Below are 26,582 nucleotides of genomic sequence, written 5' to 3'. Positions count from 1 at the left end.
GGGGATGGAATTGATGCCACTGGGCACATAACCTAGAGTGCTATAAAAGCTGAAAAAGTCCAAATGGGAATTCAGGTCAAACTTCATTCCTTGCATCTGTGAGAGTCAATAGACCACCAGAAAACAGCAATGCAGCTGGATGAAGGGGAAGCTGAAAGCAGCTGTAATCTGGGGAGGATGAGCAGGAGGATCTATCAAAGGAGTAGTCATGTAGGCTTGCAGTTGTTTGGATGCTTCTCTCATCCTGCTGGCTTCTTCAGCTTTCTTGCTGGGGCTGCTAATACATGGTGTGCATATAAAATTGTTCCAAACTGCTAAAAGAAAGCACAGCAAGGCACATTTGTGATATTGCTTGGCAAAAAAAATCCAACAAACTCCACACATAATAAGTAGTCAGTGCATCAAAATTCATACCTGCTGTTTAGGAACAGATATGCACACATTTATTACCAGTTTTAAATTCTTTATAATATCAAATGTAGCTGTATCAAATCCCAGAGGAGCTCCCCTGAAGAAAAAGGGAAATATATTGCATCAGTATTTCATTATACAGTCCACTGATCACAAAACACATCTACTCTAGGTTTACCCCAGAGTCCCTACCTAATACACTGCTCACTCAGAACAAATGCAAGCTCCAGAGTCTCGGGAAAGGGAGTTTAAACCAGTCTTTCACTGTGGCATCTTATTCCCTGAAGATAATTAGCACACTTCACAAAGCTCTGATTAAAGTTGTCTTCTTTCTTCTTCTGTTAATCTTATCCTGTTGTCTAATGGTCTGAACACTGCAAAAATGAAAATGCATTCATTAAGTTAATGGTTTTGTGGACTGAGGTACGGCATATCTCCTGTATTTGCTGGCTTTCCTAAGAGCTACCTCTGCAACCAGGTGTTGTCTACTACAATCACATTTTAGAATATAGGAACCTTCAGTTTTGTTATAACAAGCTGAGAATAAATGGTCTAGGAGCACACTGGCAGGGCATTCCCTCATCCCCAGAGGTGCCATCTGGCATGTTTGAACCTCTTCATGTTCCCATTATGATGTTAGTATGGGGAAGAGGAAATGGGGGTGCAAGAGCCAAGCAAGACAACTTATTTTTAAAATGGCAATTTTATACGTCAAGGCACTAGCTCCTGAAATGAGTATGGTTTTATGCTTCCAAATATTGACAGATTTAGTCAGTTAAGAGATCATCATGTCTACGGTAATGGACATCTGGAGTGACATAAAGTTTGTTCTCTTCATACTGCACAAAGAAGGTATGAAATATGATTAAACCAGAAGAGTATTTTTAAATACCCACTTTACACAGGCATGAAACACTTCAAGAGGCATAAAGCAATGAGAAATCAAACTCCTAGTGATGGTGAGAGCAGTGATATGCTGGAACATGACACTGTTCAGCCACAAAATGGTTACAGTAAATGCAAATTGTTCACTTTAACATTCAAGTTGCCTGCTCTTGCCCCTGGTTGCATAACAAACTCAGACTCAAATACTGATCGCTTTCTACACTGAAACAGTGTTCAGCTAAATGATTACTATTGTTCAGACTTTATCAGGAAATGTAGAGAGGTTTATGTTGTTAAATCAAAATTCTAGTTTCTTGTTTTGAACTATATGAATTCAGAGCAGAGCATTTGGGTAAAATAAGTTAATACACTAAAGCATCCTGTTTTCTTCTCACAAATGGTCTGCTAGAACTACAATTTCAACAGTGTCTCTTTCATGACGTCTTGTCTTTTGAAGTGAAATTCAAAGTGTACCTTTGAGAACATAAAGAGGAAAAATTGGAATCAGAGGGTATACCATAAGAGTTTTTATAGAAGAGTAACAGAAAGTTGAAGAAGTTTTAAGTAAGCAGGATTCTGCCAAGGCACATACAGAAATTACTGTAAGAATTCCTTTCCCTGTCTTTCATTAGTATTTTGCTAATATTTATAACTACTTGTCAAACTTGCCAAATTGGGCTATGTGCCATCCCTACATATACTAAAAGCAGTAACTCATAGTGAATTAAAACATGTGGAGGTCAAAGCAGAAACATTAAAAAAATGTAAAGGGAAGATAAACATTCCATTTGCCACCACTGAATATAATAAATTTTCATAGGTTGTCGTCTCCTTACCTATCCATGAAGATGAGGTGGATGGAAGCACAAAAAGAGGAGAACAAAAGAGAGGAAAATTTTGTTATGATCCAGGTATTTTATTGAAGTTCTTGCTGTAAGTGAAAGAGACTAGAGACACTACAAGAGAGCAACAAGAAGATGTGGGCTGATGGACAATGAGGAGCTGTATTCTGGGGAAAGCAGAGGCAGAGAGACAGTAGATGAGATAAGTGTGATGACAGTTATGAGGAGGCTGTGACAGGTTTTGTCCTCAACAGGATGGTAAATTCATTGGAATAGGGAGCAGAATATTTGGGGTTTGCAGTTAGTATAAATAATAATGACAGGGATTTTCTTTAAAATGGCTCCAAGTGGCTGTCTGCTCTCTTTTCTGGTGGCTAGTGCTGGCTAGCACAGTAGAACTCTTGACCATAGCTTACTAGAATCTGGAAAAAGGAACAAAAGTCAAGAGCCTCTTAGAAATTCAACACTGCAAGAGCTGAAGAGCTCAGTGCAAGATCAAGTGCCCTGGAGTACCTCCCTCTGTGGCATGAGTAGTGGCACAAGGGATCCTTTCCCACCTTTATATTTATTTATTCAACCACAGCAGCCTTAGATTTTCCTCTAGCACACCTTGGTAACACAAACCACTTTTGCTTTTGTAAGCAAAGCTTAAGAAATCACCCCAACCCAGACACCTGGGAACTAGAAGCTGTTTGTTTCTACATCACAGATCTGGAGGTAGCTCTGTAATATTTACTTAACTGGCAGCATGGCTTTGAAACAAGCATTCACTCTTCTCTTTGCATTCCTCAATTTCTCTTTGTCCTATTTGTGTGAGTGTCACAGTGTAAGGGAGCCCCAAGTCTGACAGGAGGCATTCTTCTGCATCTTCTTTGTGTGAAGCCCTGCTGCCCTGCATTCAGGAGGGCAGGAAATGCCCTGGGTCATGTCAGCAACCTAAAACAGTGATGGGGACAATCTGCCCTGATCACAACAGGTACACTCTACCTCCTTTCACTGGGCTGCCTATTATAATTGTAAAGGATGGTGCTGTTAGTATGGAAAAGACAAGCTGGGAGCTACTTCTGTGCATTAAACACAGGCAGAACAGGGGTGTATTGCTGATGGTGTGGGGGGCTGAAATGCTAGCTGACCAGACGAGCTCAAAAAAGACAAAAAGAACAGGGTGACCAGGTTGTAATGTGAAACTCAAAGTGTTGAGAAGTTGCCAGTTATGCTCAGGGAAGAGAAAAACAGGATCAGAAACAAGAACGTGTCAGCAGCGGAATCATTCATGTGGAGGTTCAGAAATTTATCTACTGGGATAAAGTCAGAAAATGAGATTGCTAATTTGGCTAAAGCATCAGCAAATTATGTTTTGAGAGCCAGTGTCTGGCAGGTATATATGAACAGAAAGCAACAGCAAGAATTATTCGTGGCTAGAAATTAAGAGAGACGTGGGACAGAAACATTGAAGATTAGTTTTAAGCTGTCATGGTGACAGCAAATGACAGAAAGAATTTAGGAAGAAAACCCCAAGGAGAATTTTGAAGGCTTTGTGCAACATAGTGGCAAGCCTTCCAAGCTGAGAGAGGTCTATCAGAGGAAGACTGTGCAGAGAGAAAGATCTGTTTAGTACAACATCAAGTAGAACATCTGCTCAGCTGAAGCTGACCCAGCTCTGTTGGGACCAGACACCACAATACAAAGAGAATCAAAATTGCATCTGAACACTGACAGGAGGCTGAAGAACTTCTGGCCAAAGAGCTTCATTTCATTCATTGAATCCAGGCACAAACCAGCTACAATGAACCACTGGATCTACCATCTGCAAGGTAGTACATGATCCCTTACTGCTGCCAGTCATGTAGAGAGGGTTAAAATGCCTCCTGAGATATGGAAAGAAATGACTGAACACAAGTCAGGCCAAGAGAGGGGTCCTGCCATTTCTAGTAGTGCAATATTATGTTACAGTACACTGTCCAGGAGAGGGGAAAAGGGTCCAGAACCAAGCAGAGGAACATCCACCACAGACACACAAACCTGCATAAATCCCTTATGGAGTTTGCAAATCCATGTTTGCAGATGTGTGTGCCTTGGATAGCAAAGCAAAATGAAAAGGAAGGGTCCAAAATTTCCTCCCACAATGGTTAGGAGGAGAAACAAACAGCAAATCATAACATCACAGATTAGATTAAGGCGGAAGAAACCTCTGGTGGTAATTTAGTCAAACCCTCTTACTCAAAGCAGGGTCATCATTGACAGACCTGGACCATTTTCAGAGAGTTTTTGGGTATCTCCCAGTATGGAGACCACAGCCTCTGTGTACAACCTGTTCCAATGTTCCATGGCCCTCACAGTAAAAAAAAAAAAAAAGTGTTTGTTATTAGAGGGAACATCCGTGTTTTAGTTTCTGCTCATTGACTTTTGTCCTGAAGAGTCTGATTCCATTTTTTTTTTACAGTCTCCCCTCAGTTACTTACATACATTAATAAGATTTCCCACCAAGCCTTCTATTTATTAAAATCCTTTATGCAGAAAACCTATAAGATTGCCATAGGTCTGCATAAACTCTTAATAAAAGATGTAGAGTGTGGAAAAAGGAAAGAACGTTTGGCTGAACAAGGAAGAAGAAATCTTTGCCAAGACAGCCCTTGTTCCTGTACCTTTGAGAAGGATAGGAGGAGGTAGGCAGCTCCTTCTACAAGAGAGGAAGCTTGTCTGGTTTCTGGGATCTTTGCAAACCACACTTCAGTAATACTTCCCTCTCTGTTCAAAAACAGCATGTTCAAGCTCCTGCCCAAAGGAACCTGGGAGACAGAGGGTGGATTTACTTGCACTGTGGGCAGAGAGCAGCAGGACTGCTGAATCAGTGATGGATGAGCAGGTGTCCAGGTGCCCAGTGCCGCCATCAGCACTTCACATGTTAGGGGGGAGAGCTTCTTTGTGGAAAGGCACACCCAAAAGAAAGTGTTGCTTTAAAACAAATGTCCATGCAGGTAACCATGGCAAATTAATTGAATTGCTAATTTTAGAAAAAGGAAGCTAATTTTTGAAAAAAGGAAGCTTCTGAAGACTATTTACTGTTAAAATTACTACAATATAATGTATGGAAATCTGTGGCATTTCTTTACATTTTTTCCATGCAATTTTTCCTGAATTGAAAAATTGGTTGTGTTTTCCTATGCCAGTACAGCTTGGTTAAGAACAAAATATTAGGTCATAAAATTCTTTCCTTGAAGTAATAGAGAAATTTAATTTCCTTTTCTAAAGGCTTTTAGCTTTCTTTATCCACTCTCTGGGACATGACTTGCAGGTGATGCCTGTGTTTCCTACCACACCATGGAGATGCAGCAACCCAGCCTGGTTCCAGAAGTCATCACCAAAACAGGACTGCAGAAGGAGAAGATAATATTAGTAGAATTGTTGTAAATTAAGGACATAATTGAGCAAAAGTATATTACATACAAACTTAATTTACAAAGATTATTAAAAGACAATGACACTCTGCCCACTCCAATAAATACGTCAATAAATAAGTCTGAGAAGTAAAATCTTCAGTTGAGGAAGGACATTCATTTTCTCTCTTTTATGCCTGAGTCTTTATAGCAAGTAGGAACTGGAGTGAAAATTTGTCTCCAACTTTAGATATTTGAGGGTTTTTTGTCTCTGATGAAAAAAAATCCTTCAGATTCTTCACGGTAATATTTTTCTATGCAATAGAAATAAGCTGGCTATGCTGATTAGTGTTACAGTCATAAAGGTAAAAGATTGGTTAGGAAATACAGTTTTTCTGCAGTTTTCTGCACATTTAAACTTTGGCATATAATTGAAGACAACTTTGGTTAAATATACATTTTAATGTTAAAATTTACAATCAAGCTGGCAATTAAATAATCCCTCTCTTTTTCCTTTTAATTAACAAAATCATATTTTAAATAGATATCTCTTGTGTTTCTATGCACGACAGAAAAATATGCATAACATTCTGTACACTTTTGTAAAAGTTTTACAAGGTTGGGGTAAAATCCTGCTGTGGTGGGTTGACCCTGGCCAGCAGCCAAGTACCTACACAACCATTTACTCACTCCTCTTCCCTCCTCCAGGAGTACAGGGAAGAGAACAGGAGGAGTAAACCCAAGAAAACTCCTGACAGTTGAGATAAAGACAGCTTAATAAGTGAAGCAAAGGAGAAAAATCTATACTGCTGCTGCAAATCACTCACCAGCTTCCAAAAGCAAAGTGATGCCCAGCCAGTCTCTGAGCAACGGCCACCTAGGAAACCAAAAATCCCTTCAGATCCCCATACTGTGAACTGTCCCCCTGTTCTGGTGACATCTGTGTTGGGTAGCTCTATGCTAGAGGTAAAACATGGGAAAACAGCAAAAGGCAGGTCCATATTGATACACGTAGGGGCTGTGCTGGAGCCCTGGCAAACTGACACCACGTTTCTGTGGGGAGCAGTGACACTGAAGGCACATTTAATCTCTGCACAGGATTAAAAAGGGGGGACAAGGTGCAGTGGTGCTAGAAGCCAGGAGAGGGAGTCTGAGCCCAGGAGAAGGAAAGAACGACGGGAAGAATCCTCCTCACCTTCTTCCTTGGTGGTGGGACACATGATGGGGGCAGCAGAAAAGCCAGTCAGGTCATTCCCCCAGACGGTGTGCCTGTGTGTCACCTTCCACCCTTACCCAACAGCCAGTGTGGCGGCCTCTCACCTAACACCAAAACCATCTGATTTTCAGTGCTCTCATCAGCCACACAACAGTAAGTGTGTTTTACACTTGGGCTTTTAATTACTGTGACCCTTTTGCTTGTTAACATTGTGCTGTATTGAAGTGCATGCATATCTACGGAAATTTTAAGTCTTTAAATAGTTTGTGTATGTATCGATATATACATACACACGTGATTAATTGTACCAGTGACTAAATAAATCTATTTTTATCCAGTCCTGTGATTCAACAGACGTGCACCCTCAGTTTCCTGCTGACATGCACAGATGTAATCAAGATGAGAGCAACTCTTTGCCCACCTTTATAAAGGAGAAACAGTGCAGGTTGTGGATGCGTGTAATTTCAGCACTGCATTTCTTTAATTCTCTGTACTATAGCTGTGAAATAATGCCTAAACAGTTCATGAATTGAAAATAGTATGCATAGTGTGGTAACTTTTGGAAAATCAGACCAAGACCAAGGAACAGCAATTTGTTCTTTTGTTTTGTATTTGTCTCAAACCCAAATTATCTCAGTGGGGGCATTTTTATGTGTTCAAAGTCATTTCAGGCCAGAGCCTGCTTTTGAAAATTCTAATTTGGTTTTCAAAACAGGTATCATCCTTGTGTCAAATTTATTTCAAGACTTGAAATTTTCATGCACTGATCTTTGGAACCACTTTATCTTCTTTAGTTGTCCTACCATTCTCCTTCTTGAACCCTCAGTGATAGTTATCGTTTTCTTGACGTCAACATGTGGTCCTTTTGAAACTATGAGCAGTTTAAAAATCAATTTTACTGGTTCCTGGGCACCAGTAAAAGCAAAGACGAAACAGTTTGAGACCACCCTGAGAAATACCTACAACTGGTTTCTAATCATCTTTATCTGGTCTTGCCCCTCACAAGGCAGCCATCACCTGAGCGCTACATGTTTTTTTCCTAAATACTGTTGTAGATGATGGGTTTGACCTCACTTTGGTCACCCTTGTGATGATGATGTGGGTTTGTTGAGGTTGGTGAGGTTTGTGGGTTTGTGAGGAGCAATCACTTGTCTACAAGCAGTGGTGGGAGGGAGCTCAGCACAGGGTACCTGCTGGAGGCCAGCTAGGGCAGGCCCCTGTTCCTGAGTAGGCTGGAAGGATCTGCTCTAAACCTGGCTGGAATGCTTTAGCAATGTGGTTAATGCATAAAATCATGCTGCTTCATTCTGGGGGACTACGACTCATGGTATTTAATACCACATTTCACATTTATTCTTACTGAATGGCCCCAATCAAAACTAGTTTTATTCCCAGCAGATTGGGAAATGAGGTACCAAGGTGCAGAACAGCTGACCTTTCAGACATGCCCACCTCTTCTAAACACAGATAATCACTCCCAGTTGAAGACTGGGTGCACAGAAATGGGTTGGGTTGGTGCTGGCCTTTGCAGAAATCAGGTGAGGTCAGCGTGAGGTAAAGAAATGTTTTGTATCCCTTCACATGTGATAGTTTCACTCATTTCTTCTCTATGTCCCTCAAGCTGATGAGGAATGTATTGCATTTACTTGGTTGTCAGCCTTGGAGCACTGCCTCACTACTAGATTTCCTAAGGTTTCTATGAATTTGTTGGTCTTTTGCTCTTCAGAAAGGACAAATTTTCCGTTCCACACCTTCCCCTCACACAGCAGACAAAAATAAATGAACTTCCTGTGTTTTGGTAGCATTTGACACCCACTGCAGGGTTAAGTTGGGTCATCTTTGAAAAGTAGTGACAGCAAAGTTCCTAGGAGACTGATGTACTTAGGATTTTTTTAATGTCATTTTTATTTAATCTCTGTTTCCTGTCTACCATGTCCTGCAGGGCAAACCTCAAAAAAACACAAGCTTGTCATTTGCCCAGAAGACCCATTCTCAGATGAAAACACAGATTAAATGTTTTGGAATTATGATGAATTGTGGAGCTGAGGGCAGACAAGTGTGCACATAATGTTTTGATTATTTTTTTCCTCTTTAAATTAAAGCTTGATGAGAACCAATGTCAGTGTCCTCGCCCTTGCAAGAAGAAAGACAGTACTTTACCCAGAAGAGTGAAGGTAGTCAGTGCCTCCAAATGGGAAAAGTTAAGACACAGAGTATGTATGTGAGAAGTACCAGACCTAAGGCAAAAGCACATTGTGCCCACCCACTCTCTGAACACAGATAAAGATATGATTCTTCACCTGTGCTACTTTATTGAAAGGATCTCAGAAACTTTCATAGGAAGTCAGGCTAAACTGGCTATACCTTCCAAAATTGACTGAGAGAAAGTGAGAAAAGTATATCCACAGGAAAAAAAAAAAAAAAAGAAGAAAAAAAAAAGGAAGATATGGTTACATGCATATTTCTCCACTAAATTAAGTTTTCACATTTGTTTTTTATTGATTGAGAAAACTTTACAATTTGCGAGATTTTTAGCTGGTATTTATTCATACCATAATGTAATGGTATCTGGTTCTCTGAATATGTGTTATCTATGCCTAATCTCTTAATGTAGTAAGAAAAATTCTGCAAAGTAGATTTGAATCATCTTTTAATACAAATACCTTAGTTCCAGCTTGATACAGAAGTATCTACACATGATAATCTGTTTCACTTGAAAATACATTGTCTAAATACATTTGCTTAGCCTTGGGGAGAATGAAGAAAAGTAAATCTTTGATTCCTTTCTTTATTACTAATGTTCCAGCTGCTCTGTTAAGCTGGGGAAAAAAATCAAGTGAGAAATGCTTAAAGTCCCAAATATAGCATCTTTAAAAGAAGTTATGACAGTTTAAATTAATTAAATGAACAAATAATAGCTGTTCCTGTGGTGGTGTACATGGTAAAATCTGTGTATGTGTTTCAGAATGAACTTTGAAGGTGTTTTGCAAAAGCCAGGCAAAAAAAAAAGGTGTCATAAAGCTTTTTGATGCTTCCCTTTCCATATTATCATGTAATACAGTATTTTGAGTGTACTTTGTTATGGATTTACTTTAGGAGACACAGTGAACTATACAAAAAAATTTCCACTTTGTTATACTAAGCATAAGTTTGTCTCCAGAAAGTTTACAATGCAGATCAGGCTGAACTTTGTGTGGCCTGGTATGACTGTTGATATTAATCTTTCCTTTCCACATTTTGGTTTTTCTGCCACAACTTGGAAATTGCAGATATAATAACACACAAAGGTGTTCCCTTTCATTCTGTTTTTTCTCTCTTGCTCTTCCTTTCCCAAGATCTCTTTTTCTGCTCATACAAAGCTAAATTACAAGATGGTATCCGATGGATATCAGCATCTTTCACAGAGACTCCATTCCAATTGCAGATGCTGCCTGCCAGGGCAAAGCTGACATTCATGTTTTTGCACAGACAGGAACAGTTTTACGTTAAGGAATAACTGAATTAATAACTGGTAATATGGTAAGTTGTAATTGGTGGTTCACATGCAGGTAGAAAACGAGGTTCTCTGAGCCTGTAACCTTCTTATTTAGCAGAACAGGATGACTGAAGATAAGCTTAGAAAGACATAGGACATGCTGCCCTTAATATGCAGGTTTTCTTTGTGATTTCATCAGAGATTTAACATGTGATCCTGAGCAAGCCATTCAATTTCAGTTCATCTCTTTCTTCGTCTGAGAAGGTGAGGATGAAGCATGCCTGCCTTATAATGCAATGGGAAAGGAACACTGGTAATTTATATATCAAGCTTCATGGGAGAGTCTGCTAGAATTGAGGTTTGATATTTATTTTCTTCTTAAATCAGGCATTTTATCCATCTCTTGAAATACAATGCACACAAGCACAACAAACCAATTATTTCCTAATATATCCAAGATAGTTATATGCACGTGTAGTACAGCACGAGTGTGATACCGAGATCAGCTTCATTGATCAGCTTGTCTAATTTCATATAATCAGGGATGCATAATCCAGATCTCTCCACACCCTTATTACCAGTTCTAGCCCTCTAAAAGCTTCTAAAACATTTAACTCTTCTCACTGTAGAGCCAGCTATGAAATGTAAGCAACACCATAGCAAACACTCTGTACAGAGTAATTTTTGCATGGGATAAACATTTCAAGCAGTGATATCTTTGCATACTCACAGATATAAATAAAAAAAATATAGATTGTATATATGGAAAGAGATGAACACAATCTCTAGCAATGAATTTCCTTGTGTTGCTTATCCAGTGGTTATTAATGAAAAGGGTGTAATACCATGGTATTTCTCGTTCATGTGTTTTTAGGGGTTGAAAGTATTGTGTTTCATTTGCTGACATAATACACTGCATGATCCTGGAGACAAATAACACACTTCCATATCTGTTTCATCCATAGCAGAGCCAGTTCAAGCATTCCCTGACTTTCATGTCAATCACAGAGTCACTGGGGTTGGAAGTGGCCTCTGCTCAAAACAAATGCAACTATATGGTCACACCAGGCTGCTGAAGGCTTTATCCAGTCAGATATTGAACATTTCTGAAGGTGGGGACTGTAAAACCACCACCCTGGGCAGCCTGTGTCCTCTTGGGGAAAAAGGTTTTTAGCTCTGCACTGTGTTTAAACTTAACATCATTGTCTTCATCCTTCCACCTTGCACTTCTGTGAAGAGCCTGCCTCCATCTTATTGGCAATCTCATAGGTTCTCCAGACTGAATAAGTTCTGGTCCTGCAGCATCTTCCCACATGGTAAGGGCTCCAGCCCCTGGCTATGGCAGTGAACTTCTGCTGAACTCCACCCAGTTGATGCATCTTGTACTGCGGGCTCCAAACTCTACATGTAGATATGTATGTATGTATGTATGTATGTATGTATGTATGTGTATATATATGTGTGTGTGCATATGTACATGTGGCCTAACAGCTGCTGTATAAATGGAGTCACCAGCTCCCTCAATTTAAACGTTGTGCTTCTAATGACACTGCTCAGGATGCCATTCAACCAGGGAACATGAGGTTTATGTCCCACTTTTATGTCTGCCATGGTTCTCTGGGCCTCTTCATTGGAGTTACTCCCCCACCAATCTGTCCCCAGTCTGCATTGCTGCCAGCCATTCTTCCTTTTCAGGGGCAGGACTATGCTGTTCTTACTGAATTTCATAAGTGTCCTGTTGCCCTGCTCCTCCAGCGTGTCCAGGAAACAGCCCTGCCTCGGAGCATATTGGCTGGCCCCTCAGTTTGGTGCCATCAGCTCATCTGATGAGTGAGCAGTGTTGCATCCTCCACCTGATTGCCAAAGATACAAAGGTCCCAGGAGAGACCCCTGTGGTGCTCTGCTTCTCACCAGCCTCCATGCAGAACACAACCCATTAACCACCAACCTCTGGGCCCAGCCATGCAACCCTCACTCTCTCTTTGTGCAGAGCTAATCCTGCTGAAGAATAACAGAATGGACAGAAGCAGTTTTGGCTGGATGACATAACTGATCCAGTTTGCTGCAGAGCCATGATTTCAGATATGCCATGACAACACTGGGGGAGGTGTGGACGTGTAAACCAATTCTAGGAAGGGAGGGTGGCAACTTCTTAAACCAGTTTAAGTGGCACCACTTATGTATGCACATAAGTGGCATGCACTAAATGTTAAAATTTGAAATCCCTTATACCACACAAAAATGCATAAGAAGCTTGCTCATATGTGGACTTGTAAAAGTTTTCTACAGCTTCCTAGACAAAATATTTGTGTATTCAGGGAGAAAATTACATACTTGCAGCAATTAATATTTTAACCAACTGGCACCATTGTCAGTCTAGTGCATGTAGTTACAGTAAGCAGAGGATTTGCATTTCTCTTGGTCTGTGTTGTACTCTGCCTTCATTTGTTACGTTATTGTTTCTTCTCAAGTGAAATTAATATGCAAACAGACAAAGTTTGGAGGAGGAGTTTATTAGATTTTTTTAAACATTTGTCCAGAGTAAAAGAGGAAGTCCACAGCACAACTGTGAAGTCTGTACAAACTTCCCATATCCTACTTGCAGTGCCTCAATGATTATTTTTTTTATAAATGCTCAAAGATATATTCTTCCATGCACTACCTCAATAAGAAACAAGAAAAAACAAACCCCACTACTGTTTGTATTATAAACCAAGCCTAAAATATTTTATAACCTAAGAAATTAAAATTAAAACCAGCAAAAGATCTGCCATGCTTTGTGTTTCTAATGAGTATATACAAGTTACTCTGTGTTTATAACAAAAAATTACTTGGGATTAGATTTTGGCTTTCTTTAAATTCAAGTAAGTGTTCTGGAAGCCTTTTCTGTATAACATGTACTTCAAATCTCTTTTTTTTTTTTTTTGGGGGGGGGGGGTTGGGGGGGAAGTGCCAGTAGAGGACTGCTACTGTATGGTTTGATAGAGCCTATGAGGATCACAGTTCTAAGGATGGCATACAATCCACTTCTCTCTTGTCTAAAAGAATTTCAAATAACATTGGAAGCATGATGCTCTGAGGATATAAGTGGTATTGTTGTGTAAAAAGGTATTGTTTCCCTCTACAAACTTACCCTAAAGTAAATTATTTTCTTAAAGAAGTAGCAGGTTTTACAGTGCCCCATGTGCCTCTATATGCAACTCAAACACAGAAATTAATATGACATATTTAAATGGTACATTTGAGCTCACTCTGCTAGTCCATCTGAACTCTCTGAAGAGATCAAGCAAGTGTGCTCAGATCATAAACTCAATACCAATACTTTTATGCTTGACCGCAGTTCTGCTTAAGCCCTATTGATCAGTCTTGTCTTCTGATAGCACTCCACTGCATTGCCCAAACCCTTTATGGTATGCATGCTTATGTCCCATGCTAATCAACTTGTCAGGTCACTTGTTGCAACAGCTTCAGCATCACCTCCAAACTGCACTCCTTCAGGTCTAAACCTGTTGTTTCTTTCAGCAATGCCTGGGTACCTCCCAGAGTGGGGGTGGTTGTAATCATGCACCCCCGCCTCCATTGTACCGCTTGCAATTTCTTCTTGCACATTTATGTAAGGACAGAGGTGCAAAAGTGCTACAGCAATGGGAGATGTAACTTTCCACTTCAGAATCAGAGTGACATATTTCCTAACAAATGCAAGTTTGGCACCTACATGGTTTTTTGCATGCTCTTTCCCAGTGCTCTTTCCCATTCCTCATCCCTGTTCTGTAATACACCAGGTTCTGTTGTTGAATTATGAATCCTGTATGTTGTTTTCTCAAGAAAATCAATACAGTTTTCTAGATTATATGCAAGGCATTTAATGGCGAACATCTTTTGTAATATCTGTAGATTAGACCATTTATTTTCCTTCATTTTTTTATATGTTAGTCATTAGCTCAGCAGAAGTGTTAAAATTATTAGTAATGTTAGTAATGTTAGTATTGTAGTATTATAATTTTAGTATTGTTAGTAATATTAGTAATGTTTGTAGTTATTATTCAGTGATCTATGTAGAAAAGTGATGGAGGTTCTGTCATAGGAGCCTGAGGCACTGCACCTGATGAAACTGAAGGTCATGTTAGACCAATAATTTATTTCTGACAGTGGCCAGTAGTAGATATACTTGGGAAAAATGTGTAGGAAATATTGTTCCCTCCTGTTGGCATGCTCTCCTCTGTGTTGCACAACACAGGAGTATGGGAATCTGTCATCATCAATTGAAACAAGATGTATGTAAGAGGGAACAAAAAGTTCATCAAGAAGACAATCATGGAACAGATTGTCCAGAGAGGTTGTGAACCCTTCCTCCTTGGAGATTATCAAAAGACTTGAATGTCTTGGCTTGTATTCAGTGTTGATGCTGCTCTGAACAGGAGTTTGACTAGGTAACCCAGGTCCCTCATTGATTCTAGAAACCTTGTAGGAGTAATTGTCCCTTTTGCAATCAGAGAGCTATCACATCTCTGAGCAGTTCTTGCCCTGATTGCACGTGTCTAAATCTGTTTTTTATGAAATGAACAGCTGCAGTTTTGTTTGTTCTAAAGGCAACAGTATTTAGACTATAATTTCATAAAATTTTCTTCAGTCAAAGACAGTGATTATTTTTATTCAAACATTGGCTCAAATGTCACCTTTAGATGCATGGACTGGCAGCTATAACTATACAACAGAAATCAGTGACATTTCAAATACACCTTCTGTGGAAATAAGTCTTCTTGGTTGAAAAGTTTTAATTATGGCCCCTTGGGGCAATTATTTTCAGTAGTTTTGTGAGATGCATCTGCTATAGGTATTTGTCCTGCTTTCTACAATAATGCAATATCCTTTTGTTGATGTTATGAACACCCAGTAATTGAATCCTGTTTCTCTCTTTATCCACGTGTCCATGGACTTTAGTAACATTAAGAAGTATTTAAGTATTATTAAGTTCATTGCACATTCAAAATAATCTACAAATATTTTGAGGGTGCTTTTTTTGCTTTTGTTGATGTGATATTTTGAAATTCTAGAGCAAGCTAGAAAATAACTGCAGAGAGGTGTCTTGGCAATTACAGTTAGGACCAGAAGCCCTAGTCAGTGTGGAAAAACATACATGCCCCATCTAGCAGATCTGGCAAGGCTAAAGCAAGGCACAACTGATTTGCATGTAAGAACAGGATGTTGTGAACCTTCATTCCAGAGGACACGACTTCAAAATATGTTTGCATTGTGAAGGGAATAATTTAAGGAAAGGATTCTGTTCATATAGATTGATTTCAGACTTCAAGTAAAGATGTGTATTTTTGCCTGTTATTTTTGAAAATAAACCATGAAGCTGAAGGTATACAATGCCTGTCAAATCTCAAAGGATATGAGCCCACTGACAATCCAGGTATAGTTCCTTTCTTTTGGTAGAACTTGACTTGAGATAACTAAACTAAAAGATTTCCTGTCATGTTTGATGAACAGAATGCAAAAATCATTTGTCCTTTACAATGTCCTAGGAGGCAAAGAAGGAATTTCAGAGACTGTCCAACATGGCTTTGATGAGAAAGTAATTAAGGTCACTGACTGAGCTGTCCACATGTTTGAGTCAGATAACAACGTAATTGACTGTAATGGTCCCTGTGCTGAAGGACAGAAGATAGATGTGGCCGAAACCAAATTTGCTAAGGGAAATTTTATTGGCATTTCTAGCCAATAGTAATAAGTCAAAAAGTTAATTTTACTTTACACAAGAGCTAAGTAGGCTATGCTATGCTGATTTTTCAAGAGATGTTTTTATCTTTTTTCGTGTTTATAATCTTCTATTCTTAGTTTACAGTTACTATTATCACCTTCTTAATGAGAACATAACTCAGTATCTAGATGTTTTTATCTTTTTTCATGTTAATAATCTTCTATTCTTAGTTTACAGTTACTATTATCACCTTCTTCATTTTGCAGTGGGAATCACATGTGCATCATGTACACACCTCAACAGCTCTACCAACAGCAAGTGACTGTGCAAGTCCTGCTGATGGGACATCAAGTCTCCATCACAGACTCATCACAGCATACAGTGGCTTTTAGGAGCTCATCTCCTCCCTCTCCAGGATGGTTAGAAGCTAATTTTAACTATAGATAATTTTGTAATTTGCAGGCAAAGAAGTCAGTTTGACATACTCCTCTTAGCCTGATTGAATTAATTTAAAATGCTTTGGCAGCTTTCCACCATGCTGCTGTTAAAAGAATTGCAGATAATGACACAACTTACAGCTGATTTCAATCCTTCCTCGAAAAGAAGAAAATAGCAACCCCCTACAATAACCACAGCCAACCTAATTCTTTGTGCAGCTTTAATTGCTTCTTTCCTCCCCCTAGATTTTTGTCAATTTAGGCTCACATGGTTATTTTGGGATGTAAAGTAACCAAGCATACATATTCTGATTTTTAACAGCGCTAGGTTTTCTGGGTGTGATTAAAAACCACAGATGTTTTCCAATTCCTCAAGTAACATTGAGAAGTTTCTTCATTGAACTACACAGACAGTCCATTTTCTTGTCCAATAATATTATTTTAGAGGAGTCAGGGTGACACACTGTGAGTCTGACTATAAACCATCTGTCCTGTTTTCCTTTATTGCAGTTTCATGCAGCTGTCATTCATGACCAACCAGTCTAAGCTGTACAAAGAACACAATACCTGAACACCACTACAGCCTTTACCACAATGGTCCTTCAGCCTCTAACAAACCTGAAAGGAGTGTTGCTTTTGCAGCTTGTGCATGGTCTAAATAATTCATTTTTTTTCTCAGTCTTCAAGCACCTTTAAACAATGGCTAGCAGGGCACAGCAAGACAGGTTACTGCTCCCCATTCTTCCCTTGAAAAACATCTGGTTTTGTCCCTGAAACTCAATGCATGTTGGAGTATTATGGTCAAAATTCTGTGTCAGTCAGCAGTGTGTCAGTCCTAGGAAAGCTTTTTACCCCTTACAAAGTCAAAAGAGCACCAAGACACCTTTCTATGAACCAGGGTTCAGCCCTAAATTTCAGGTGCCCAATTCTCATGGTAGCTGAAGTAAGACAGTAATGTCACTTTTAAGAATATCTTAAATTTAAATAACTGGCAGCAAAAGCAGTGCACTTTTAATTTGTACATTTAAGTTGATTTGATTTGAAACAAACAAACCGTGACCCTCACTTTTCTTGCAATATTGTTCTTCCAGTACCTTTGCAGCAAAAAACCATTCTTAAGGCACCATTTTTAAAGAAATCCACAGTCAGCATGTAAATAGTCAGCGTGTAATTTATTTTGCATAAACTAATCATTTGCACACCTAAGTAGTAGGAAGGTGCACACACACAAACTTTTATGTATCTTAAGTGTTAATATATACATATCTGAAGTTAACATATAACCAATTAAAATATAAACCAATTAAAGAAAAAAAATCACCCTAGCACTCCATAGTCAATTTTTTGTAGATCACCTTATTTGTCTTTCAAATCTGTATTTCTCCTTTAGACTCTGCTTCAGCAAAATCCTTAAACAAGTTATTTGCCTTAGGTATTTGAATGCTTTTGTTGGAGTTTATTATAAAATACACCTCACTTCAAATACTTTCCTAAATGTGGTTACTTTAGATTGTTTAAAGCTATATATTCATCTATGTATTCAGCTGAATCTGGGCACTTTTATTTGTCCATGTTAGGGACTATATAGCTAATAAATATCTTCAATCACATCTTATGGAATGAAAGCTACTTGTTCATTCTTAAGGATGGCACTTTTAAGAGTAGGAGGAAGACAGGAAAGGAAAGACAAGACATTTTGACATAAGAAGGCCACCAGCAACATTTCTAACATTTTACCTGGTAAAAGTAATAATAAAATAAGGATTTCTCAGGCTGTTAAGAGTATCAAAAAATCAACATTTAAAATGTGTTTAGATGTGCACATGACTGCTGCCTTGAAATAAGTGTAAATGACATGGCCTTAGATGACCAACTTCGCAGAAACTAATTCTTCGTTTAAGATTTTATCAGCAACTCTCAATATCTGTAGTGACCATTATGTGTCTGCAAACTATTGAGTCTGTCTACAAAGAGCCTGGTTGATCAGAGTCTTACCAGTACTATCAAAACAGGTCTTAGAAATGAGCCTGACATTCCTGTAAAAAATGCACTAGAGAGATTGAATGTTACCTGGGAATGATGTAACCTTCATTTAGCAATTCCAAGCATCCCATCTGCTGTATAAGTCCTCTTAACAGCTGCAATGGCAGTGATGATTCAGTCCCAGTGTTTATCTGATACCCCCTCAACAGGTGCATTTGAGCTGTTTCACATCCATGAGTGCCTAAGTAGTGCACTATCTAACTGTGTTTGTATCAGCAGGGGCTGAGAAAACCAAGGCAGCTTCTTTTATTACCTTTCCAGAGCAAAGAAAAGGGTTTCCTCTGCAATGGCATTGCCAACCCACAGTGGGCAAAGTGCAGAGGAAAGAGGGGAAGGAGAGCTTAGCCAGGTCTCACACACAAGTTGGTAAAATGGCTGATCCCTAGGGAGTTATTACTGAGCCCAGTGCAACACCCATCTGTGCCAGCTTAACCTCTGACATGGCCTTCACAGGGAACCTTGCAATTGAAGAGGATTTCTGGGGATGGAAGAATGGATAGATGGAGGCCCCAGGGCTCATGCCAGGCACTCAGTGCATTGCCTCAGTATTGCAGAGGCCGGCAGAAAAGTGGGCCAGACTGTGAACACAAGATAAGACAGCAGTGCCCTTTCTTCTGCTTCTGGCAAATTAAAAATGGTTTATTGCCACACGTACTAATCAGGCATTCATCTTGCTTACGTGCCAAAATCTTGCTGTGTGTCCACTGTATCCACTTCCATGAATCAACTATACTTGCAACTGGGATTTCTGGAGAAGTCTGAAGTCCTTTGTTTGAAATTGCACTGAATTACATTTAAGCAAGTAATGTTAGCAGAACTTTTTCATATTAGTGGAGAAACACCATGCTTACATTTCAACTGCTTTTTGTACTCAATTTTCAAACATTAGGAAAAGTCCTTTTGAAGTCTCTATACCTACACACAGTTCAGCTTAAGTGAAATTACTTGGATAAAAGACTGAATCTTTAGCATTGAGACATTCAACCAGAATATCTAAATTTTCAATACTCACAGTTCAGCTTAAGTGAAATACTTGGATAAAAGACCAAATCTTTAGCATTGAGACATTCAACCAGAATATCTAAATTTTCATAGCACCTCTAAATTGCTTCTAAATCTGACCTAGTCTAATCATACATAGCTTATAAAATCTTCAGAGACAAGTATGAGAAAGATCAAATCTCTAGTAGGCTGTGAATAAATCACTGTAAATACAATTCACTTACAGTTGTGATGTCAGCTTGCACTGGCAAATACACATAATATTATTAGTATTTATATTTCATATTTAATTGGAATATGTAAGTATTCTTACATATGAGCCAAAGGTCCTGAAAGAGTTTGCAGCAAAAACATATCAATCTAAAAGTTATTAACTTGTTTTGATTTATACTTGGGTCAATAATATGTTGTGCATCCCATTAGGAAGTATGCAATAGGAGGTCATCTTGCAGCTGTGCCTAGTTTTCTACAGTGCTGCCTCGCAAATCTAGATTCTTTAGCTCAGGTTGTAGTATTGTAGCACGTTCTTTTGTTTGTTTGTTGGTTTGGTTTAGTTTGTTGTTTTTTTTAACTATAGTATTCCTCAGTTTAAATTTTCAAGAATTTGGCCAGCATGGATATCCAGTATCAAAATACTTCAGCTACACAGCACTACAGTGATAGATACCAAATGAAACTTTACCATTATGAAATGCACATCTTACACTTTCTTCAGAAACTATACCCAACATAAGAATGTAAACATGACTCATGCACAAATCCAGCAGAAAACCCTTTGGTAAATTCTTTCTAGTTCTGTCACTAAAACAAAATGAGTTTTTAGACTCTAGGGTCTCTCTCTGACATACCTTACCACAGGTAAGGTTGATGCCTGTCAACTACTGATAGGTGGCTATTAGTTTAAGAACATTTTTCCACACCCTGATGACTGTCAGATAGCCAGATTCTAAATCAAACAGAGCTTTGTGCCTTGGGCTGTGCCTCTGTAAACCTTATTGTTTAATTAAGCAACAGTATCAGAGATCATCCACATCATATAAATGCTGTATTTCTTCTTTTAAATATTTACCTGGTACCCAAAGAACATTTGGGAGTTTTTGAATCAAAGAAACGTCAGAATTAGAAATTCAACAGCTGTTTATGAGAAAAATTACTTATCACATGCTTAATTGCTCTTTGCATTTAACTCTTCTTATTTAAAAGCTGTTTGGCAATTAAAATTTGCTCAGACTACAAGACTGTATTAATCCAAACCAGAGAAAAATAATACAATTTGCCACTACAGTACTGTTTTTTCCCATTGATATGTATTTGATGCTTGTAGATAGGACAACCCTGGAATGAATATTAGCTTCAATTTCCATTTAGTATTCCCAATGAATAATGTTTACAATGCAGACACACTATAATGCTTCTCCTACCAAGCCAACCGTTGTATTTGGGACAACCAGAGGCAGAATTTTCCCTGAGACTATGCTTTTTTCCTGCAATTTAATTAATTCAGAAAATCCCAAGTTCACTGGCCATGAAGCAGCACTACAAGTTTATGTGTTTATTGAAGTCATATTCTTGGTGAATTATTACAGTGGCAATTGGGAACAGTTTTTCTATTGCTGTTGCTTCAATAGCAGGCAGCACGATGTTATCTTGAATATTTCTGCAACTCCTTACTGGCTTTTATTCTTACTCACAGACTTGCAGATGAATAGTCAGAGAAACTCTCATATGCATTGGCAGTTCCCCACATCAACAATGGTTTGTTTTGCTGCTCACAAATGGACTTAGAAGGCTGGTCCCAGTGGTTGTTGTTAGTTTCCTCATTTAGTTATTTTGTAAATAAAATATCTCAGATCTATACTATCCTCAAAATGGTACTGAAATGATAGCAATCTGATTGGAATCTGAATGTGGAAAAGAAGTTACATGACCTGTTCACCCATTCCTTGCAGGAGAAGGGACAAGTTGTAAATACTGATTCTTGTAGGGCTATGAGAAGCTGCAAACTCTTACTGTGAAAGGCAGTCTTACTGTGAAGCACAGGTCTAACAGGATGGGTGATGTGGTCCTTACAATGTTCCTCTTTTGTCCTCAGGCAGAACCTAATGAATTCCTGAGGGTAATTGCTCTGCTGTCATGAGGTCTTTTTAGTATGGGTTACAAGTAGACGTGATGTGCTCACAGCTGTGTGGTGTTCTGTAAGAGGCATGCATAAATCCATCCAGACTGAAAGGTGATGGATGGAAGGAAAGCTCATAGAGAGAGCAAGGGATCTTACTGATGTTAGCAAACAGGGACAGCACGATTTTTATCACAGGCATATACAGTATTCTCCTTCTCCTTTGGCTGCCTATAAGCAACTGCATTTCCTTGTGCTTCTAGGGCATTTAAGCACAGTGTCTAATCTCACATTGTCATTGCAGAGTTCAGTCTCTCACCACACAGCAGGCAGATACCAAAATAGCTCAGGAAGCAAGACTTCTCCATGTTCTCCCTTTCAAGTAACATGCCAAAACAGCAGCTGTTATCACTTTAAGTTGAGTAATTTGGTACAACTCATTTCGTACTGTTGCAGCTGGTATTGCTGAAGTACTGCAACTCCCTTGGTACAGGTTTGTGCATTTGGCAAAATGCTTTTTATCATGAACTTCTGAGCTCTAGGCTGCATCTCCTGTGTGATTAAGGTCTCTGTCTGTCTTATAAACTCTCTGGAAAACTCATCTTTGCATAAGTTTCTTATAGAGGGGTCTAGGCATAGTGACTAGGATTTTATTTAATTTGTTTGTCACAGCATTTATTGTTGGCTGGGGGAGACACTAGATTGATTGTGAGATTAAATGACATGAAAATACCGAGACCATGGGACAGAAACCTATTTGTTCTAAGAATCTAAATAATGCAATAATTAGTAATTCTTCACAACAAAGCAATGAATCCTATGTATGTTTTTGAAAGAAGCATGTTCTATCAGCTAAATGAAAGATATATTTATGACCCATGAATCAGAGTTGGCCTGGCCATCAATTACTGGCAAACAAGGAAGAAGTAAAGCTAGACTTTATACAAGATATCTTTAGTGATATCTATATATCAGTATACTATATTGAAATGGGTCAGGATTTGTCTGATAAAGAATCTAAACCTCAATTAGTGCAAAGGCTCTTATTGCCCCATTTGGTCACCATAAAGCAGAAAACTTCCCCTATGTCATCTATTACATCATGCAGGCAGTGCAAGTTGATCAGAAAAATGCTATTTCCCCTATTAACAAAATCTATTTTTTTAGAAGATGAAAATTGATGTAGTGAGCAAGGTGCTACCATAACTAAGGTGAGCATTGTAGTCTATTCAAATGGCAAACCCTTCAGACTCCATACAATAGAGCTTTATTATTTCCAACAACACAGATTTTTCCAGGTAGAAGGTTCCTTCTTTTTTTTCCTAAGTTGCAGCCAAGGATTACTGAGGCAAGGTGTTTTCTTAGCATTTTTTGCTACATGCTGTAACAGTGCAAGGTACTAAATACTGAATATGGGTTTTTTTTCTGTATGTATTTTCAACTGGTGGTGTATACTACAGTGAACATTGCTCTCATTGCAGAATGTTTCTTATGATGAAGTTCTGGAAAAGCCACAAGCTGGTCATCTTTGCCAAGAAATCAGTGACAGATTCAGCCCCTATGGTGTATATATACATAGCCCCTCTGTTAACCAGTGGGGAAATTTCCTATACAAACTGTATGTGCAGTGTATGTGTAGAAATATGTAGAAAACTGTATGTGTAGAAATATGTGCATGGAACTGCTTCAGAAAAAGAAAAACTTGTTGCCTGGACCCTCATGCTAACGTACCTGTCACTAATACTTGCCAAAGTTAATTGGAACTGCTGGTTCAGAATACAATACCATGACAGCCCTAGGGTCAACAGGGGTTTTTTTTTTAAATGCCTAATTGCAAAAATTGAACCTAGAACAATTGTCCAAGTAAGCAGCATTTAGGGAATTTGAGGGCAGTAGGTCCCATACACATCCTGTTGATTTTGCCATCAATTCAAAATAATCACTTACTTTACAAGGAAATGTCAGTTATTTCCTGGAGGAAACCAGAAAAATAATCTAGTAATGAAAGAAGTTCGGGTAAGTAGGTTTAAGATCTTCTTTTTGCTTTCTATGCAAGGCCACTGCAAAGGGACGTGTTGAGAGTATATGTGGCTTTTAACTGTTTTCTTAACTCCTTTGATTTTTCTTATCAATGACATCAGGAGGCCTCATGCCTCAAACTTCATTGGTTTATAAACAGAGATACTGAGTGACTGATATATTAAAGGTTTCCATTTTGTCATGTTATTTCCTATGTCTATAAGACATATATGCAAATCTTCTGACTTTAATCATCCTGGTTATCTTCCAGTTTCTTCCCTCTTCAACAGGATGCATCTGACATATTGGTGTGTGCTGTGAAATTGTACAGTCTCAGAAACTGAGACTAAAGTAAGAAAAATCTCACATGAAAGCTTCTGTTGCTTCTGCCAGAAGCTCAGTTCAGATGAGTTCAAAGGTATCTTGGTTTTGTTTGATGTTGGTATTTTGTCCTCCAGAATCTCAGCTGAGTTATATCTAAAGTTCCTAATTCCTCTAGTTGTTAAGTAAATGGAAACAACTCCAGATGAAGAAGGTGAGGTATGCCTGTGTTTTCAGAAATTCTGAATAAATGGTGTTGAGCACCATGAAATATTTTCTTTGTGTCAATATGTTGTCAGGTTTTTAGTGGCAGTTATTGAACTGAGACCAGTCTATTAACTATTTCACTGCTCTTTACTGTGTATGAAAATGAAGACTGGCAAATAAATCGAAAGTATTGTACAGGCAGACCTTTTGGGTTGGTCTCATCCTTACGGAGTTTCTGAAAAGCTGTGTCATCTTTCTCCTTCATCTTTCTGACTGGAATAGCCCATTATGCAGCAGGAAAAACCTAACATTGGCTTTTGTCCACCAGGGATGAGTCAATCACATGGTGCCTGATTCAGCTCTGCAGTGTCTTTGTCCTAGTGGCAGCTCCTCTTCTCTGGAGAACAAAAGTGGGTGCATTATTGCACTGAAGACATTCAACACTTATGGATCGTGTTTTCAGCCCTTTCTGAAATCTGACAGCTCACATGGTGTATGTGAAATAAGAACTTGAGAGTGCAATGAGAAGTAACCAGTGGTTTGCATTTTCATTTGGTACGTTGTCTGATGACTAAGAAGGGAATTTAGCAGATGATACATTAAGAATGAAAAAACAGAGGTGGTTTTTATATAGGGTATATTTAAGGTGTGAGGATCTTCTGGGTGGTAAATGTTAGACAAGTCCAGAGCAAAGCTGAGAGCAGTCATGAAAGAGAATGTGTCAGTTGCCTTCAATGCTCTATGTTCACATTTGGGGAAAGAGAAGAGTACAGCTGTCCTATTTATGTACCTTTCCTTAGGTGACTGATCTGGGCCATTGCCAGAGGCTTCTTTACATCTCACATATGAGGCTTCTTGCATCTTTGCCTGAGCCTGTGTGGCAGCTCTATCTTCTTAATCTTTCTTCGTTGCTGTTTATGTTTTTCTCTTGTTATATTAATAATAAAAAATAATTACTCATTAACACTGTTCTTTGCAGGTAATTGGGTACTTTTAAAATTTTTTATAAAATTGGGAATTATCACAAGATGATTTCTGTGTCTTTTGAATCAGCCCTCTAAATATCATACCTTTTCTGAGACTTCTCTCAACTAAGCAAAAAAACACTTCTGTATGACTCTTCAATGGCTATCACCTCTCAAGGTGAGGCGAAGGCAAGGCTTAGGTTTCCATCAGCCTCACTCCCTTGCCTCAAGGATAGCATGGACTCCTGTAGAAATTACATCAGCCATCTGAAAATTATCCTAACCTTAAATGATAGTCCTGTCAGGACCATTATCTTTGAGGATGCTCCCTTATCATCATCATGGAGTCAATATAAAGTCAGGTGAGCCAGCACAGCACAGTCTGTGTCATGATTTACCCCCAGGCAAGCACCAAGCCCCACGCAGCTCCTCTCTCATTCCCCTACCAGCAGGATCAGAGAGAGAATTAGAAGGGTAACAGCTGGAAGACTCATGGGTTGAAATAAAGGCAGATTAATAATGAAAGTAAAAGCTATGCACAAAAGCAAAACAAAACAAGGAATTAATTCAGTGCTTCCCATGGGCAGGCAGGTGTTCAGCCATCCCAGGATACCAGGGCTCCATCACATAAAAGCAACTTGAGAAGACAAACACCATCACTCCAAACATTCCTCCATCCTGCTTCTTCCCTGTCTTTCTATACTGAACATGATGCCATAAGGTCTGGAATGTCCCTTGGGTCAGTTAGGGTCACCTGTCATGGCTGTGTCTCCTCTCACCCTCCCATGCACCCCCAGCCTCCTCACCAGTGTGGCAGCACAAAGAGCAGAAAAGGCCTTGGCTCTGTGCAAGCCAAGCCATCCCTGTATTATCATCACTGTGTCCAGCACAAATCCAAACCACAGGCACTGGGAAGAAAGTTAACCCTACCCCAGCCAAAACCAGCACAGCCTGCCCAAAGGAATAGGCAAAGCATGGGGGGACATGCACACACTGGGACATGGTGCTGCAGAGCTGTGCAAATGATGCACAGTCTCAGCCATACCCTGCAACACAGAACCACACACCTTACCAGCTGGTCTGAAGAGAAGACACTGGAGATAGCTTTGCTGGGAAGACTACATTGGCCTGTACGGAATTTGCTGGTTCTTCTGTTTTAGCCTGCACAAGGCAGAACATTTTTCTTGTGAACTAACTTTCCTTTTTTAGTAACCCTTAAGGACAGTATTTTCTTTCAAGGCTTCTTTCTGACAAGACCTCTTTTATTTTTAGACTGTTATAAAAACACTCTACTAGGAAATGTGTAGATTTAAACTTGGGTGAATTTTCCTTAATTTTTGATGAATTTTCTAAATTAATATCTTCAATGATCAGATGATATTGCTATTACATTTTTATGTATCAATCAAGTTGAACAATCTGGTTTTGCAGAGTTATATGGACAGGTTGTTTGCATCTCTGAATTGTACTTTTGTGATCATCACAACACATTTCTGTGGAAAAGAACATTGCATATTCTCAAACATATTAAGTGTCATCAAGAACAGTTCCAGGTGTCCTTA

General features: G+C 39.0%; 1 protein-coding gene and 1 long non-coding RNA gene across 2 annotated transcripts in view; one reads left to right on the top strand and one right to left on the bottom strand.

Moving 5' to 3' along the window:
• XKR4 (XK related 4) overlaps positions 1–26,582 on the top strand; it is a 225,606-nt gene that overhangs the window by 162,463 nt on the left and 36,561 nt on the right. The window lies entirely within an intron of this gene.
• Positions 416–6,364, bottom strand: LOC120499325. The gene is made up of 4 exons (XR_005626848.1): positions 6,343–6,364; positions 5,454–5,510; positions 604–785; positions 416–508 (listed from the first exon to the last, which is right to left on the bottom strand). It is a non-coding gene; the product is annotated as an uncharacterized LOC120499325 (long non-coding RNA).

Source organism: Passer montanus, unplaced genomic scaffold (genome assembly GCF_014805655.1).
Source record: "Passer montanus isolate IOZ18808 unplaced genomic scaffold, ASM1480565v1 scaffold16, whole genome shotgun sequence".
Classification (NCBI taxonomy): Eukaryota; Metazoa; Chordata; class Aves; order Passeriformes; family Passeridae; genus Passer; species Passer montanus.
This window is presented reverse-complemented; position numbering and strand designations above follow the sequence as displayed.